Source organism: Bombina bombina, chromosome 10 (assembly GCF_027579735.1).
Source record: "Bombina bombina isolate aBomBom1 chromosome 10, aBomBom1.pri, whole genome shotgun sequence".
Taxonomy (NCBI): Eukaryota; Metazoa; Chordata; class Amphibia; order Anura; family Bombinatoridae; genus Bombina; species Bombina bombina.
This window is the reverse complement of record NC_069508.1, coordinates 201,733,804-201,753,990: the sequence shown is the minus strand read 5'-3', so window position 1 is coordinate 201,753,990 and position 20,187 is coordinate 201,733,804.

Genomic DNA, 20,187 nt, shown 5'->3' with positions numbered 1-20,187 from the left:
CAATATATCAGTAGCGCAAAAAGAGCAAATAAATTCTAAAAAATACGCTGATCATGTGTATTTAAAACAGCAAATATTATTACAAAAAGTGCAGTATCTACATTAAAAATAAATAAAGAAAAAAATAAAACATATAAAAACAAAGGGCTGAGTGATGAATGGATAAAGGCGGTCCAGAATGAACAGACAGGATATCCAAACGATTTCTTCTAATGTCAGAAGGGAGCTGGAACGAGAATGGAGTCCAAATCAAAAACAAGCAGAGAGCCACATTAAAGGTGTTCAATTTTACTTACACCGGAGTGGTTCTCTGCAGCGGTACTCGGATCCCTCTGAGCAGCGATATAGCCGTCCGTGCCCTCGTTGGATTCTCTGGGGAGCCGGTCTCAGAACAGTACTTACAGTTCAAAGGCAGAACGTTACCAAACAACGGAAGCCGGTCAGCATCTGTTTGGATGACAGTCAGTGGGCGGAGCAACGCATTTCAGCACGTTCAGGGCCTTTGTCAAGCTCCAGATACAAGAAAAGAGCAGCCTTTTATATTCACAGACCTGAATACTATAGGTCAAAGTAAAGTTAGTGGGAGTTGCTTACAGATATTTTGTTACGGTAGTATCAACAGTATTTTTCTAACTAAACAATGTATCAACTCTGTGTACCCATTAAACAAATTTTTCACCGTATTATTAATGTTAAAAGGGGATATATTACAAAAAAGAGGCTTCTTATAAAAAATACCAATTTAATATCACGACTTAATAAAATTAATAAATATATTTATACAACTTGATATGCTGAATCATAGATAATAAAAAAGGGGATTACTTCTTGTCTATGGGACCAATGGTTATCCACCTAAGTAAAAAAGACATATAATGCAACAAATAATAAATTACACAATTCATAAAAATCACCAACCTAAAAAATGTGGATCCCTAACCAAATAACCGTACAGTAGTCTAGCTGGGGCTCACAAAGATAGGCGCTTAGAAATAAATAGATGAAATTGATAATAAAATTGTGACTATTTAAGAAAAATACCTATATCAAAATCTAAGTTAAGGCCATTGGGTTGCAGTGTTTTTAACTCAAAAATCCACTTAGTTTCTTTTTATAAAAGTTCTGAATGTATACTACCACCTCTCCAGTTATGTTTAACCTTTTCTATACCCATGTAGGAGAAGTGAGCCAAATTACCATTATTGCAAGCAGCAAAGTGTCTAGCGACAGGGAGATCTTTGTTGCTATCTAAATTATGTTTTTCAATGGACCATATGTGTTCACGGATCCGATCTCGTAGGGGTCTTTCAGACTCCCCAATATATTGTTTCCCACAACGGCATTGAATTAAATAGATTACAAATTTGTCCGAACACCTTATAGTGTCTCTGATTTTAAAAGAACTGCCTGTAATATTTGATTTAAATTCCTTATATTTCTTTGAGTTTTTACAAGATTTACAGGTTAAACAGGGAAAGAAACCATTTAATTTCCTACCCATAAGATCAATTTGTGTTGAATTTATATTTTTACATCTAATTTCAGTGGGTGCTAGAATAGTTTTTAAGTTGCGAGCCTTTTTATAAATAATATTTGGTTTCGATGGTAATAGAGAGCCCAATTGCTCATCATTCTTTACAATCCCCCAATGTTTATTTAGTATCTTCTCCAATAAATTCTTATTATTACTATATGGAGTGATGAAAGGGATAAAGATTTCATTATTAGCCCCTATTTGATTTTTATTTTTGTTTATAGCGCTTTTAACTAAATCAACCCTGCTTACATTTCTTACTTCTTCTCGTATTTTCTCAATTTTATTATCCTCATATCCCCTATCAAGAAATTTCTGTTTCATTTTTTCATATTGGATGTCAAAGTCAGTTAAATTTGAACAGTTTTTTCTTATGCATAGGAACTGTCCCTTAGGGATGTTATCAATCCACCTTGGATGATGGCAGCTTGTATGATGGATATAACTGTTTGCATCTACACTTTTAAAATGTGTTCTAGACAGAATTTTATTATTTTCAGGGAATAATTCCAAATCGAGAAAATTGATACTAGCTCTACTTTTTTCATAGGTAAATTTTAAATTAATAGTATTATTATTCATAGCCGTGAATAGTTCATCTAACAATGTCTCATCACCTCTCCAAATAATTAAAATATCTTCTATGTACCGTGTGTATGACAACAGGTTTGCTCCAAGTGCATTATTTGCCAAAAAAGATTGTTCCCAATGTCCCATAAATAAATTGGCATAACTTGGAGCAAACCTGGTGCCTATAGCTGTACCCCTTTCTTGATTGTAAAATTGATTATTATAGCTAAAATATGTGATAGGATAAAATTACTTGCTGCTAACAGAAAGTCTTTTTGTTCAGATTTCAAGGTATCATCCCTATCTAGGAAGTATTTAGTGGCTATTATGCCATCTAGATGGTCAATACACGTATATAAAGAGGTGACATCGCATGTAACAAGTAGAAACTCGTCTTGCCATGCAATGTCATCTACTAATCTTAATACATCCGTAGCATCTTTCAGATAAGAGGGTAAGGATTTTACATATTTTTGGAGAAAAATATCCAGATACTCGGATAAATTGGCGGTGAGTGATCCTACCCCCGATACAATAGGCCTACCCAGCGGATTGGTTAGGGATTTATGAACTTTTGGTAGGCAGTATAATAAAGGGATTTTAGGAAACTGTGGCAATAGATAACTTCTTTCTTTGACATTAATAATTCCCTTGTCAAATGCCTCATCTAGTAATTTACCTAATTCATCATTATATCTTTTAGTGGGATCACTTAATAATTTCTTATAAGTTAGGTTATCACTCAAAATATTATCACATATTTTATGATAGTCTATAGAGTCCAAGATAACAATCCCCCCACCCTTATCAGCTGGTTTTATTACCAGGTCTTCCAATTCAAGTTCTTTAATGATACGTAATTGTTTTTTACTTAGATTGCTAGAAATTTTGTTAATTTTATCATCAGTGAGATTTTCAATATCCCTAAGGACTAATTTTTCGAATGTCTCTATCATTGGACCCTTTTCGTACTTTGGATAAAAGGTTGATTTATCCCTAAGCTGGGTATGCGTGTACTCATTATCATTGCTTAAGATATTTTCTGCCAATTTTTCTATTCCGGATTTTAAAAACCACTTTTTACTGTAAGCTTTCTGATGAATTTATGTGCATCAATATACGTCCCGAATTTATTTAATCTACAACTTGGTGCAAAGGATAACCCTCTGCTCAATATATCCTCATGTTCTTTCTTTAGGGGTTTTTTACTTATATTAAAGATGCCTAGATTAGTACCTAGTTTATTTAAAACCTTGACTTTTTTGGATCTCCTAGTCCCTCCTCTCTTTCCTCTCTGTCTGAGGCCCTTCTTTTTCTTAAGTCTCCTTGTGGCAAAGGACTTTGGAGTGAACTTTGGCCTTGTCCTAAAAAAGATGCAGAGACAGTTACATTATCCTGATCATTCATTACAGTGTTTTTTAACGGTTCAAACCTATTGGATGACCTCCAGTCTCTTGTGGAATCATAGGAATTATGCCTATTTACTGCTTGTGGACTATAATGAGATTTATTTACAAACCTTTGATGATGAGTATCACTATAATTGTTTACTCTTTCATAATTGTAAGTATTATTCCCAAAGTTTGAAGACCTATTGTTGGTATAAGTAGTTTGATTATGTTGATAAATTCTATCTTTAGGGTGTTGATCTCTAACTAAAATTTTGTTTCTGTTCCCTAATAACATGATGTGTATCACTATTAAATGAATCAACATTTCTATGGTTTGCCCCTATTCTAGGACCCTGCTTGTTCCCAGTATGATTATAATTCTCAGGAAATCTAATCTGTGAATGGTTTATTGGCCGTTGATCCCTATAGTTGTCCCTATAATAAGGATTTCTTTGTCCGTGACTATTCTGATTATTTTTGTATTCATTACTGGCCTGATGATTATAATTTCCTCTCTCTTTTATAGTCAGGTGTTCACTACTTTCTTTGTATGTCTCCATGTGTGAGATATGTAATTGTCCCAATTTGGTTGATTAATGTGGGACAGGTAGTCCTCACGATCTCTCTAAAATTTTCTAATTTTTACTTTTAAAATATCTTCCTTAGTATTGGCGAGTAGTTTCTTAATTTCTTTCTCTCTGTTAATATACTCAGTGTCACTTTCAAACTCTTTTAGTTGTATTTCTAATTCTTTTATTTCAATTTCTAATTTCTTTAGAATTTAACCCCTATATTCTTTAATTAATCTCAAGAGATTAAAGGATGCCTGTTCTAATACATAATTCCACCTCTTTTTAAACTCAATATCCTCAATTTTAAAGGCACATTCTTTCTTTATTCTAAGTCCACGTGGGACCCTTTTATTTTCCAAATATTTTTCAATAAATATGTACTCTGTCCTGTGTTTCATTTCCAAAACCAATTTCTCTTCTAAATCTTTCATTAATTTGCATAAAGCATCCACATTACCAGAGGTTACAATAATATCAGTAGAAAAAAATATTATATATACCTTTTTTAGACTTCATCGCTATATTTAAAGACATTTGTCTCAGATATTATTACTGCAGCTAAGTAAACACAAATGGGGGAAAAAAAACAATGGACAAAGAAAAGTGTTACTCAGCACTGGAATATATAGTAGCTAAAAAACCAGTGGGATAAAAAGGAGATTCCCCTATCTCCCAAAAATTGCCAACACACTAGATTAATAACCTATTTCCAAATAACAGGATATTAAAAGGACCCACAGCGCTGTAAAAGAACAGCTTAATTTAGCAAATTTGTTGCAATATATAACCAATGTTAAATCCAAAAAAAGGGAAGAGGGTTATCTTAAACCAGTATGTCCCAAAGAGAATAAGTTGTCAGCTCAAATTGTATAAAAACTAATTTATTACAATATATCAGTAGCGCAAAAAGAGTTAATAACAAATTCTAAAAAATACGCTGAGTGATGAATGGATAAAGGCGGTCCAGAATGAACAGACAGGATATCCAAACGATTTCTTCTAATGTCAGAAGGGAGCTGGAACGAGAATGGAGTCCAAATCAAAAACAAGCAGAGAGCCACATTAAAGGTGTTCAATTTTACTTACACCGGAGTGGTTCTCTGCAGCGGTACTCGGATCCCTCTGAGCAGCGATATAGCCGTCCGTGCCCTCGTTGGATTCTCTGGGGAGCCGGTCTCAGAACAGTCCTTACAGTTCAAAGGTAGAACGTTACCAAACAACGGAAGCCGGTCAGCATCTGTTTGGATGACAGTCAGTGGGCGGAGCAACGCATTTCAGCACGTTCAGGGCCTTTGTCAAGCTCCAGATACAAGAAAAGAGCAGCCTTTTATATTCACAGACCTGAATACTATAGGTCAAAGTAAAGTTAGTGGGAGTTGCTTACAGATATTTTGTTACGGTAGTATCAACAGTATTTCTTTCTAACTAAACAATGTATCAACTCTGTGTACCCATTAAACTAATTTTTCACTGTATTATTAATGTTAAAAGGGGATATATTACAAAAAAGAGGCTTCTTATAAAAAATACCAATTTAATATCATGACTTAATAAAATTAATAAATATATTTATACAACTTGATATGCTGAATCATAGATAATAAAAAAGGGGATTACTTCTTGTCTATGGGACCAATGGTTATACACCTAAGTAAAAAAGACATATAATGCAACAAATAATAAATTACACAATTCATAAAAATCACCAACCTAAAAAATGTGGATCACTAACCAAATTTTTTTAGGTTGGTGATTTTTATGAATTGTGTAATTTATTATTTGTTGCAATATATGTCTTTTTTACTTAGGTGGATAACCATTGGTCCCATAGACAAGAAGTAATCCCCTTTTTTATTATCTATGATTCAGCATATCAAGTTGTATAAATATATTTATTAATTTTATTAAGTCGTGATATTAAATTGGTATTTTTTATAAGAAGCCTCTTTTTTGTAATATATCCCCTTTTAACATTAATAATACGGTGAAAATTTTGTTTAATAGGTACACAGAGTTGATACATTGTTTAGTTAGAAAGAAATACTGTCGATACTACCGTAACAAAATATCTGTAAGCAACTCCCACTAACTTTACTTTGACCTATAGTATTCAGGTCTGTGAATATAAAAGGCTGCTCTTTTCTTGTATCTGGAGCTTGACAAAGGCCCTGAACGTGCTGAAACGCGTTGCTCCGCCCACTGACTGTCATCCAAACAGCAGATGCTGACCGGCTTTCGTTGTTTGGTAACGTTCTACCTTTGAACTGTAAGGACTGTTCTGAGACCGGCTCCCCAGAGAATCCAACGAGGGCACGGATGGCTATATCGCTGCTCAGAGGGATCCGAGTACCGCTGCAGAGAACCACTCCGGTGTAAGTAAAATTGAACACCTTTAATGTGGCTCTCTGCTTGTTTTTGATTTGGACTCCATTCTCGTTCCAGCTCCCTTCTGACATTAGAAGAAATCGTTTGGATATCCTGTCTGTTCCTTCTGGACCGCCTTTATCCATTCATCACTCAGCCCTTTGTTTTTATATGTTTTATTTTTTTCTTTCTTTATTTTTAATGTAGATACTGCACTTTTTGTAATTATATTTGCTGTTTTAAATACGCCTGATCAGCGTATTTTTTAGAATTTGTTATTAACTCTTTTTGCGCTACTGATATATTGTAATAAATTAGTTTTTATACAAGTTGAGCTGACAACTTATTCTCTTTGGGACATACTGGTTTAAGATAACCCTCTTCCCTTTTTTTGGGATTTAACATTGGTTATATATTGCAACAAATTTGCTAAATTAAGCTGTTCTTTTACAGCGCTGTGGGTCCTTTTAATATCCTGTTCTTTGGAAATAGGTTATTAATCTAGTGTGTTGGAAATTTGATGTCCCCGTAAAATAACTCAACACACAGCCATTAATGTCTAAACCGTTGGCAGCAAAAGTGAGTACACCCCTAAGTGGAAATGTCCAAATTGGGCCCAAAGTGTCAATATTTTGTGTGGCCACCATTATTTTCCAGCACTGCCTTAACCCACTTAGGCATGGAGTTCACCAGAGCTTCACAGGTTGCCAATGGAGTCCTCTTCCACTCCTCCATGACGACATCACAGAGCTGGTGGATGTTAGAAACTTTGTGCTCCCCCACCTTCCGTATGAGGATGCCCCACAGATGCTCAATAGGGTTTAGGTCTGGAGACATGCTTGACCAGTCCATAACCTTTACCCTCAGCTTCTTTAGCAAGGCAGTGGTCATCTTGGAGGTGTGTTTGGGGTCGTTATCATGTTGGAATACTGCCCTACAACCCAGTCTCAGAAGGGAGGGGATCATGCTCTGCTTCAGTATGTCACAGTACTTGTTGGAATTCATGGTTCCCTCAATGAACGGTAGCTCCCCAGTGCCGGCAGCACTCATGCAGGCCCATTCCATAACACTCCCACCACCATGCTTGACTGTAGGCAAGACACACTTGTCTTTGTACTCCTCACCTGGTTGCCGCCACATACACTTGACACCATCTGAACCAAATAAGTTTTTCTTGGTCTCATCGAACCACAGGACATGGTTCCAGTAATCCATGTCCTTAGTCTGATTGTCTTCAGCAAACTGTTTGCGGGCTTTCTTGTGCATCATCTTTAGAAGAGGCTTCCTTCTGGGATGACAACCATGCAGAACAATTTGATGCAGTGTGCGGCATATGGTCTGAGCACTGACAAGCTGACCCCTCTGTCACGGATACCAGACAACCAAGGCTACCCCCCAACCCCCTACTACATGGCTCACTCCCTGTTACATTAGATTTGGCCATTTCATGGATCTCCCAGATGCATGCTATGTGTTGTTTTGCTGTGTACACTTGGTCACGGAAAAGCTGATCTATGACCCGGAAAAACCCTCCTAGGCTGGCCGGGCTCCTGAAACTCTCATTCGGCCCCCTCACAACGGACACCTGCCTAACCCCTGTCGGGCTGTCTGGGCTCCTGGAACTCCTGGTCGGCCACAGAACAGCAGGACACCCGCTAACTTTACCCCTGGTTGCTCCAGCGGCCCTTTGCCCCAGAGCTCCACTTTTTTAGGGATTGGTAGCCCCTAAGGAGGACAAGAGCTGGGGGAATTACCGTGGGGGAGCTCCTTTGAGAACTGGGGGTTTTGGACACCCCTACCCCCATAACTTCAAAGGACTGTATCTCCGGTCCCCAGTAACAAATCATGCCACCGCTCCATCGGGATCACCCCGAAACTGCCACCCCTGAATACTGGGATTCTGTGAGACTGTGGCTGCTATGGAGGTGTCAGTCTGTCTAGAGGGGCGGGAATAGCGGGAAAATTGTGGGATTGTCCAGTGCGTTATCAAGATGAGCTATGTGTGTAAAAGGAGAGTGTGTTTTCCAATAAAATCAGTTCCTCTTTCACCTGAATTATAGTATGTCTAGTTATTTGGGTGGGCTCCTGCTAAAATCACTTTCCTGGGGTACATAGCAGCCTGTTCCAGGCAGAGGAAGGACCCTCTGGCAGAGCTACATAGTATGGGTAGTTGGAGTCTGCCACAGGGTGGGACCCTGAATACTGGTGCTGTCGGGCATCAGGGGTGGCTACAGGCTGTGGTCACTTGCCAGCTATATAGCTGCAGTCAGCAGGGAGGAAGCAGGACCCATTTGGTGGAGCTACCCAGTCGGGGTAGCCAGGGTATCTGTCACACCCTCCACCCCTTCAACCTCTGTAGCAATGCTGGCAGCACTCATACGTCTATTTCCCAAAGTCAACCTCTGAATATGACGCTGAGCACGTGCACTCAACTTCTTTGGTCGACCATGGTGAGGTTTGTTCTGAGTGGAACCTGTCCTGTGAAACCGATGTATGGTCTTGCCCACCGTGCTGCAACTCAGTTTCAGGGTCTTGGCAATCTTCTTATAGCCTAGGCCATCTTTATGTAGAGCAACAATTCTTTTTTTCAGATCCTCAGAGAGTTCTTTGCCATAAGGTGCCATGTTAAAATTGCAGTGACCAGTATGACAGATTGTGAAAGCAATAACACCAAATTTAACACACCTGCTCCCCATTCACACCTGAGACCTTGTAACACTAAGGAGTCACATGACACCGGGGAGGGAAAATGGCTAATTGGGCCTATTTTGGACATTTCCACTTATGGGTGTACTCACTTTTGTTACCAACGGTTTAGACATTAATGGCTGTGAGTTGAATTATTTTGAGGGGACAGCAAATTTACACTGTTATACAGGCTGTACACTCACTACTTTACATTGTAGCAAAGTGTAGTTTCTTCATTGTTGTCACATGAAAAGATATAATAAAATATTTACAAAAATGTGAGGGGTGTACTCACTTTTGTGGGATACTGTACTTTATAACATTTAAACCTCTAAATTTCTGCCTGTTTCTAAGCCACTATAGACAGCCTCTCATCACATGTTTTTTTTATTAGCTTTTCACAACAGGAGACTGCTAGCTCATGTAAACCAAATAGATAACATTGTGCTCTCTCCTGTGGAGATGTGCCTTACACAGCACTAATTTACTAAAATGCAAGTCAATATATAATAAATAAATAAAAAGTAATGTGATCAGGGGGCTGTCAGAAGATGCTTAGATACAAGATAATCACAGAGGTAAAAAGTATATTAATGTAACAGTGATGATTATGCAAAATTGGGGAATGGGTAATACAGGTATTTTCTATCTTTTTAAACAATATTAAAGTAGACTGTCCCTTTAATAATGAAAATAATGTTATGTGCCAGAATTACATGAATCTGGTATATAACCATATAAGGGGTGGGACTGGGAAGGAGTCAAATTTGTTTTTGTGCATAAATATGTGTGTAGATATGTGTAGGTGTATGTATACATGTGCAACATATTTCATTCTTAAAAGGACATAAATCCCAACATTTTTCTTTTGTGATTCAGATAGAGAATACAATTTCAAAAAAGTTTCCAATTTACTATTGTTATCAAATTGGCTTCACTCTCATGTTATTATTCATTGAAGAGATATCTAGGTAGGTAACGTGCACATGTCTGAAGCACCACATGACAGGAAATAGTGCTGCCATCTAGAGCTCTTGCTAATGTATAATGTTATAAAACTGCTGCCATCTAGTGCTCTTGCTAATGCATAACATTGTTATAAAACCGCTGCCATCTCGTGCTCTTGCTACTGTATAACATTACTATAAAACTGCTGCCATCTAGTGTTCTTGCTAATGTATAACATTATTATAAAACTGCTGCCATCTAGTGCTCTAGCTAATGTATAGCATTATTATAAAACTGATGCCATCTAGTGCTCTTGCTAATGTATAACATTGTTATAAAACTGATGCCATCTAGTGCTCTTGCTCATGTATAACATTGCTATAAAACTGCTGCCATATAGTGCTCTTGCTAATGTATAACATTGTTATAAAACTGCTGCCATATAGTGCTCTAGCTGATGTATAACATTATTATAAAACTGCTGCCATCTAGTGATCTTCCTAATGTATAACATTACTATAAAACTGCTGCCATCTAGTGTGCTTGCAAATGTATAACATTATATAACTGCTGCCATCTAGTGCTCTTGCTAATGTATAACATTGTTATAAAACTGCTGCCATCTAGTGCTACTGCTAATGTATAACATTGTTATAAAACTGCTGCCATCTAGTGCTCTTGCTAATGTATAACATTATTATAAAAACTGCTGCCAACTAGTGCTCTTGCTAATGTATAACATTGTTATAAAACTTCTGCCATCTAGTGCTCTAGCTAATGTATAACATTGTTATAAAACTGCTGCCATCTAGTGCTCTTGCTAATGTATAACATTGTTATAAAACTGCTGCCATCTAGTGCTACTGCTAATGTATAACATTGTTATAAAACTGCTGCCATCTAGTGCTCTTGCTAATGTATAACATTATTATAAAACTGCTGCCATCTAGTGCTCTTGCTAATGTATAACATTGTTATAAAACTGCTGCCATCTAGTGCTCTTGCTAATGTATAACATTTTTATAAAACTGCTGCCATCTAGTGCTCTTGCGAATGTATAACAGTGTTATAATACTGCTTCCATCTAGTGCTCTTGCTAATGTATAACATTGTTATAAAACTGCTGCCAACTAGTGCTCTTGCTAATGTATAACATTGTTATAAAACTGCTGCCATCTAGTGATCTAGCTAATGTATAACATTGTTATAAAACTGCTGCCATCTAGTGCTCTTGCTAACGTATAACACTGTTATAAAACTGCTGCCATCTAGTGCTCTAGCTAATGTATAACATTGTTATAAAACTTCTGCCATCTAGTGCTCTTGCTAACGTATAACACTGTTATAAAACTGCTGCCATCTAGTGCTCTTGCTAATGTATAACATTGTTATAAAACTGCTGCCATCTAGTGCTCTAGCTAATGTATAACATTGTTATAAAACTGCTGCCATCTAGTGCTCTTGCTAACGTATAACACTGTTATAAAACTGCTGCCATCTAGTGCTCTTGCTAATGTATAAAATTGTTATAAAACTGCTGCCATCTAGTGCTCTTGCTAATGTATAATATTGTTATAAAACTGCTGCTATCTAGTGCTCTTGCTAATGTATAACATTGTTACAAAACTGCTGCCATCTAGTGCTCCTGCTAATTTATAACATTGTTATAAAACTGCTGCTGTCTAGTGCTCTTGCTAATGTATAACATTGTTATAAAACTGCTGCCAACTAGTGCGCTTGCTAATGTATAGCATTGTTATAAAACTGCTGCCATCTAGTGCTACTGCTAATGCATAACATTGTTATAAAACTGCTGCCATCTAGTGCTCTTGCTAATGTATAACATTATTATAAAACTGTTGCCATCTTGTGCTCTTGCTAATATATAATATTATTATATCTGCTGCCATCTAGTGCTCTTGCTAATGTATAACATTGTTATAAAACTGCTGTCATCTAGTGCTCTTGCTAATGTATAACATTGTTATAAAACTGCTGTCATCTAGTGCTCTTGCTAATGTATAACATTGTTATAAAACTGCTGCCATCTAGTGCTCTTGCTAATGCATAACATTGTTATAAAACTGCTGTCATCTAGTGCTCTTGCTAATGTATAACATTGTTACAAAACTGCTGCCATCTAGTGCTCCTGCTAATTTATAACATTATTATAAAACTGCTGCCATCTAGTGCTCTTGCTAATGTATAACATTCTTATAAAACTGCTGCCATCTAGTGCTCTAGCTAATGTATAACATTGTTATAAAACTGCTGCCATCTAGTGCTCTTGCTAATGTATATTTGTTATAAAACTGCTGCCATCTAGTGCTCTTGCTAATGTATAACATTGTTATAAAACTTCTGCTATCTAGTGCTCTTGCTAATGTATAAAATAGTTACAAAACTGCTGCCATCTAGTGCTCCTGCTAATGTATAACATTGTTATAAAACTGGTGCCATATAGTGCTCTTGCTAATGTATAACATTGTTATAAAACTGCTGCCATCTAGTGCTATTGCTAATGTATAACATTATTATAAAACTGTTGCCATCTAGTGCTCTTGCTAACGTATAACACTGTTATAAAACTGCTGCCATCTAGTGCTCTTGCTAATGTATAACATTGTTATAAAACTGCTGCCATCTAGTGCTCTTGCTAATGTATAACATTATTATAAAACTGCTGCCATCTAGTGCTCTTGCTAATGTATAACATTGTTATAAAACTGCTGCCATCTAGTGCTCCTGCTAATGTATAAAATTATTATAAAACCGCTGCCATCTAGTGCTCTTGCTAATGTATAAAATTTTTATAAAACTGCTGCCATCTAGTGCTCTAGCTAATGTATATCATTGTTGTAAAACTGCTGCCATCTAGTGCTCTTGCTAATGTAGAACACTGTTATAAAACTGCTGCCATCTAGTGCTCTTGCTAATGTATAACACTGTTATAAAACTGCTGCAATCTTGTGCTCTTGCTAATATGTAACATTATTATAAAAACTGCTGCCATCTAGTGCTCTTGCTAATGTATAACATTGTTATAAAACTGCTGCCATCTAGTGCTCCTGCTAATGTATAACATTATTATAAAACTGCTGCCATCTAGTGCTCTTGCTAATGTATAACATTGTTATAATTTGGCTGCCATCTAGTGCTCTAGCTAATGTATAACATTGTTATAAAAATGCTTCCATCTAGTTCTTTTGCTAATGTATAACACTGTTATAAAACTGCTGCCATCTAGTGCTCTTGCTAATGTATAACATTGTTATAAAACTGCTGATATCTAGTGCTCTTGCTAATGTATAACATTGTTATAAAACTGCTGCTATCTAGTGCTCTTGCTAATGTATAAAATTGTTACAAAACTGCTGCCATCTAGTGCTCCTGCTAATGTATAACATTGTTATAAAAATGCTGCTGTCTAGTGCTCTTGCTAATGTGTAACATTGTTATAAAACTGCTGCCATCTAGTGCGCTTGCTAATGTATAGCATTGTAATAAAAACTGCTGCCATTTAGTGCTCTTGCTAATGTATAACATTATTATAAAACTGTTGCCATCTAGTGCTCTTGCTAAAGTATAACATTATTATATAACTGCAGCCATCTAGTGGCCATCTGCGGCCATTAAGGTAGGAAAATTCCTATTGGCTGATGCAATCAGCCAATAGGATTGAAGTTCAATCCTATTGGCTGATCCAATCAGCCAATCGGATTGAGCTTGCATTCTATTGGCTGTTCCAATCAGCCAATAGAATGCGAGCTCAATCCTATTGGCTGATTGCATCAGCCAATAGGATTTTTTCTACCTTAATTCCGATTGGCTGATAGAATCCTATCAGCCAATCGGAATTCAAGGGACGCCATCTTGGATGACGTCATTTAAAGGAACCTTCATTCTTCATTAGGATGTCGATGGAAGAGGATGCTCCGCGTTGGATGGATTGAAGATGGACCCGCTCCGGATGGATGAAGATAGAAGATGCCGCCTGGATGAAGTCTTCTGCCCGTCTGGAGGTCCTCTTCTGCCCGGATTGGATGAAGACTTCTGCCCCTCTGGAGGTCCACTTGTGCCCGGCTGGGTGAAGACGTCTCAAGGTAGGGTGATCTTCAAGGGGGTAGTGTTAGGTTTTTTTAAGGGGGGTTTGGGTGGGTTTTAGAGCAGGGTTGGGTGTGTGGGTGGTGGGTTTTAATGTTGGGGGGGTTGTATTTCTTTTTTTAGAGGTAAAAGAGATGATTACTTTGGGGCAATGCCCCACAAAAGGCCCTTTTAAGGGCTATTTGTAATTTAGTATAGGTTAGGGATTTTTTTTATTTTGGGGGGCTTTTTTATTTTATTAAGGGGCTTAGATTAGGTGTAATTAGTTTAAAATTCTATACAAATACAATTTATTTAATTGTAGTGTTAGGTGTAATTGTAACTTAGGTTAGGATTTATTTTACAGGTACTTTTGTATTTATTTTAGCTAGGTAGTTATTAAATAGTGAATAACTATTTAATATCTATTGTACCTAGTTAAAATACATACAAAGTTGCTTGTAAAATAAAAATAAATCCTAAAATAGCTACAATGTAACTATTAATTATATTGTAGCTATCTTAGGGTTTATTTTATAGGTAAGTATTTAGTTTTAAATAAGAATAATTTAGTTAATAATAGTAAATTTATTTAGATTAATTTAAATAATATTTAGGTTAGGGGGGTGTTAGGGTTAGGGTTAGACTTAGGTTTAGGGGTTAATAAAATTAATATAGTGGTGGGGGTGTAGGGGGGCAGATTAGGGGTTAATAAATATAATGTAGGTGGCGGCGGGTTCTGGCAGCAGTGGTTTAGGGGTTAATAACTTTATTTACTTGCGGCGGGGTCTGGGAGCAGCGGTTTAGGGGGTAATAAGTTTATTAGAGTGGCGGTGGGCTCCGGGAGTGGCGGTTTAAGGGTTAATAAGTATAAAGTAGGTGGTGGCAGTGTAGGGGCGGCAGATTAGGGGTGTTTAGACTCGGGGTACATGTTAGGGTGTTAGGTGTAGACATTTCCCATTGGAAACAATGGGATATCGGGCAGCAGCAAACATGAGCTTTCGCTGCTGTCAGACTCCCATTGATTCCTATGGCATCTGCCGCCTCCAGGTCGGCGGATTGAAAACCAGGTATGCTGCGCCGGAATAGTGGCGAGCGTACCTGGTAGGATCTTGATAACTTCCAAAAGTAGTCAGATTGGGCCGAACTTGCGTTCTGAAAATCTGGAGTGACATAAGCATCGATCTGTGTCGGACTGAAACCAGCGGATCGTATGTTACATCACTAAATTCTACCTTTGCCAGTCTCTAGCCTTTGATAACTAAGGCGAATCAGGCTCGCCACAAATACGCTGCGGAATTCCAGCGTATTTGCGGTGGACAGCTTGATAAATAGAGGCCATTATCTGCATGTAAAAGTTTATCATGACAACTATTAAAAACCACAGCCGGCGATATAATCTCCACAAGTTTACAACAAATGCACTTAGCTTTGGTAGAACTGTTATCAGGCAGCAGGGATCCAACAGAGATTTCTGAGACAGGATCAGATTGAGACATCTTGCAAAATGTAGGAGAAAAAACAACATATAAAGCAAAATGATCAATTTCCTTATATGGCAGTTTCAGAAATGGGAAAAAAATGCAAACAGCATAGCCCTCTGACATAGAAGAAAGCAAGAGGCATATAGGAAAAAAGGGTTTTAAATAATGAAATTATTTGGCGCCATGTATGACGCACAACGTAACTGAAAATTTTTTGGCGCTAACAACATCCGGAAATGACACACTCGCGTCACTAACGACGTAACCTTGTGCAAGGAACTTGGCGTCAACTAAGACGCCGGAAATTATGAATTTGCGTCATCGGACGTACCTTCGCACCAAAAAATTCTTGCGACAAGAATGACGCAATAAACTTTGGCATTTTGCGTCCTTGGGAGCCTAATTTTGCCTGCGAATTTGAAAGAAAAAAGCAGTCAATTTGAAAAAAAGACTAAACCCCAGGTAAGAAAAATATTTCCTAAATATGTTTTTCCCCAAATATGAAACTGACAGTCTGCAAAAGGAAATACATAAACTTGACTCATGGCAAATATAAGTACAATACATATATTTAGAACTTTATATAAATGCATAAAGTGCCAAACCATAGCTGAGGTGTCTTAAGTAATAAAAAACATACTTACCCAAAGACACCGATCCCCATATAGCAGATAGCCAAACCAGTACTGAAACAGTTATCAGTAGAGGTAATGGAATATGAGAGTATATTGTCGATCTGAAAAGCAAGGTAGGAGATGAATCTCTACTACTGATAACAGAAAACTTATGAAATAGATCTTCCGTGAGGAAAACCATTGCATTCAATAGGTGATACTCCCTTCACATCCCTCTGACATTCACTGTACTCTGAGAGGAACAGGGCTTCAACATGCTGAGAAGCGCATATCAACGTAGAAATCTAGCACAAATTTACTTCACCACCTCCATAGGAGGCAAAGTTTGTAAAACTGAATTGTGGGTGTGGTGAAGGGTGTATTTATAGGCATTTTGAGGTTTGGGAAACTTTGCCCCTCCTGGTAGGATTGTATATCCCATACGTCACTAGCTCATGGACTCTTGCCAATTACATGAAAGAAAAAACAACTTTTTTTAAAATAAATATGGGGGCACAGGTGCAGTTTGATAAGGGCGCTCTGTGGCAAACGAATAGGAGAATTGCAAGGCAGATTGAGAAAGAGCTTGATAAATTTAGCTCACAGATGCTTAGATTACAAGTTTTGTGCTAAACAGGGTGCAAAAATAATGCCAAAAAATTGCGTTATTTCACTCTCCAAAGCGCTGCTATTACGAGTTACTGAAAAGTGCTGTGTGTTATGGTGCGTTAAGCTACATACCGCACAAAAGCCAAGGGCTGATTTGACTTGCTTGTGCATGCTTTCCCCCATAGACATCAATGGGGAGAAAGTGTTAGAAAAAAAACTAACACCTGAAGTGTGGGATGGAGATCGCCGTAACGCAATTGATGTCTATGGGGAAAAGAAAGTTACATTTAAACCTAACACCCTAACATAAACCCCTAGTCTAAACACCCCTATTCCGCTACTCCCGACATCACTGACACTAAATAAAGTTATTAACCCCTAATCCGACGCTCCCCAACATCGCTGCCACTAAATAAAGTTATTAACCCCTAATCCTCCGCTCCCGACATCACTGACACTAAATAAAGTTATTAACCCCTAATCCGATGCTCCCCGACATCGCTGACACTAAATAAAACTATTAACGCCTAATCCACCGCTCCCCGACAATGCCGACACTAATAAAAGTTATTAACCCCTAATCCGCCGCTCCCCGACATCGCTGACACTAATAAAAGTTATTAACCCCTAATCTTCCGTTCGCCAACATCAATACAAATTATTAACCCCTATTTCACAGCTGCCACTAAATAAAGTTATTAACCCCTAATCCGCCGCTCCCCGACATTGCCAACACCTAAATAATTAGCCAATAGGATTTCAGTAGCTCTAATCCTATTGGTGTTCTTTTCGTAACTTCAAAGGTCCAAAGCCTTCTTTTCCCTCCTCTAAGCAGGAGCAGTCCAAGTCTTCTTGGAGACCCAATCAGTCTTGGAACAACGGGAGGCAATCAAAGAAACCCTCAGCTGACTAAATCTGCATGAAGGATCTGCCCCCGGTCCAGGATTGGATCAGGTGGGGGGCAGACTTTCCCTTTTTTATCAAGCATGGATACGAGATGTCCCAGGTCCTTCAGCTGTGGAAATAGTATCTCAGAGTTACAAAATAGAATTCAAATGTCATCCTCCCAAGGGCAGAATTCTCCTCTCAAGGTTATCTGAGGATCAGGTAAAAAGAGAGGCATTCTTACAGTGTGTTCAGGACCTTTCCTCCCTGGGAGTGATTGTTCCAGTTCCAGTAAGAGAACAAGGTCTGGGATTTTATTCAAACCTGTTTGTGGTTCCCAAAAAAGAGGAAACTTTCTGCACCAGTTTAGACCTAAAGTGTTGCAACAAGTTTCTTATAGTTCCGTCCTTCAAAATGGAAACCATTTGTTCCATTCTTCCCTTGGTCCAAGAAGTTCAGTTCATGACGACCATAGACCTGAAGAATGCGTATCTTCATGTTCCTATCCACAGGGATCATCTCCAGTTCCTGAGATTTGCTTTTCTAGTCATGCACTTTCAGTTTATTGCTCTTTTGTTTGGCCTTGCCACTTCTCCCAGAATTTTCTCAAAGGTTCTGGGGGCTCTTTTGGCACGTGTAAGGTCTCAGGGAATTATCTGGAAGACATATTGGTTCAGGCGCCATCTTTTCAATAAGCAAACTCTCATACAGAGATCTTGTTGTCTTTTCTACGTTCCCACAGATGGAAACTGAATCTGGAGAAGAGTTCCGTTGTTCCAGCTACAAGGGTCTGTTTCTTAGGGACCATCATAGATTCCCTATCTATGAGGATTTTTCTGATGGAGGTCAGAAAATCCAAGCTTCTCTCCTCTTGCCTCTCTCTACAGTCTACTGTTCGGCCATCAGTGTCTCAGTGTATGGAGGTAATTGGTCTGATTTTCCCTTCCATGGACATAATTCCCTTTGCTCGATTCCATTTGAGAGCTCTGCAATTATGCATGCTCAGACAATGGAACAGAGATCATTCAGATCTGTCTCAGAGAATAGATCGGGACCTGTTGACAAGAAATTCTCTCTTGTGGTGGATTTCTCAGGATCATCTGTCTCAGGGCACATGTTTCCAGAGACCTTCCTGGGTGATTGTGACCACGGATGCCAGCCTTCTAGGCTGGGGAGCAGTATGGAACTCGTAAAAGGCTCAGGGCCTATGGACTTGGGAGGAGTCTGTTCTCCCCATGAACATCTTGGAGTTGAGAGCGATCTACAATGCGCTGATGGCTTGGCCTCAATTTTCCTTAGCCCATTTATCAGGTTCCAATTGGACAACATCACATCAGTGGCTTACATCAACCACCAGGGGGGAACTCGGAGTTCCTTAGCCATGAAGGAGGTGGCAAGGATTATTCAGTGGGCGGAAGCTCACAATTCTTTTCTATCTGCTATCCACATTGCAGGAGTGGACAACTGGGAGTCGGAATTTCTGAGCAGACAGATATTTCATCCTCGTGAGTGGGCTCTCCATCCGGAGGTGTTCTTCATGCTAACCCTCAAGTGGGGGGTGCTGGAGTTAGATCTGATGGCATCTCATCAGAACGCCACGCTTCCAAGGTACGGTTCAAGATCAAGAGATCCGCAGGCTGCTCTGATAGATACTCTGGCGGGTCCCTTGGGAATTCGGTCTAGCATACCTGTTTCCTCCGTTCACACTCCTTCCACGAGTCATTGCTCGTATCAAACAGGAGAGAGCATCTGTAATTCTAATAGCTCTTGCTTGGCCTCGCAGGATCTGGTATGCAGACCTTGTGAAGATGTCATCTCAGGTTACCTCTGAGGAAAGACCTTCTAACTCAGGGTCCTTTCCGCCATCCAAATCTTGTTTCTCTGAAGCTGACTGCTTGGAGATTGAATGCTTAGTGCTGGCTAAGCGTTGGTTTTCTGAATCGGTTATTGATACCATGCTCCAGGCTCCAGATTATTTTTTGTAATTTTAGATTTTTTACATTTTTTAGTAGTGTTTGGTTTTTCTTAAATTTGTAATTTAGATTTTTTAATTGGTAGTCTTTTTTATTTTATTAGAATAGTAATGTTAGGTTAAATTATAGTTTAAACTTATTTTTTTTTATTTCACAGGTAAGTTTTTATTTATTTTAAGATAGTTATATTGTAATTTTAATTTAAAGTTAGGGGGTGTTAGGTTTAGGGGTTAATAGTTTAATTTAGTGTTTTGCGATGTGGGGGGCCGGCGGTTTAGGGGTTAATAGGTTTATGTAGGTGTCGGCGATGTAGGGGAGCAGCGGATTAGGGGTTAATAGGTTTATTTAATAGTCGCAATGTGGGCGGCAGATTAGGGGTTAATGTGTTTTATATAGTATTCACGATTCTGGGGATGGCGGTTTAGGGGTTAATAGGCAGTTTATGGGTGTTAGTGCACTTTGTAACAGTTTA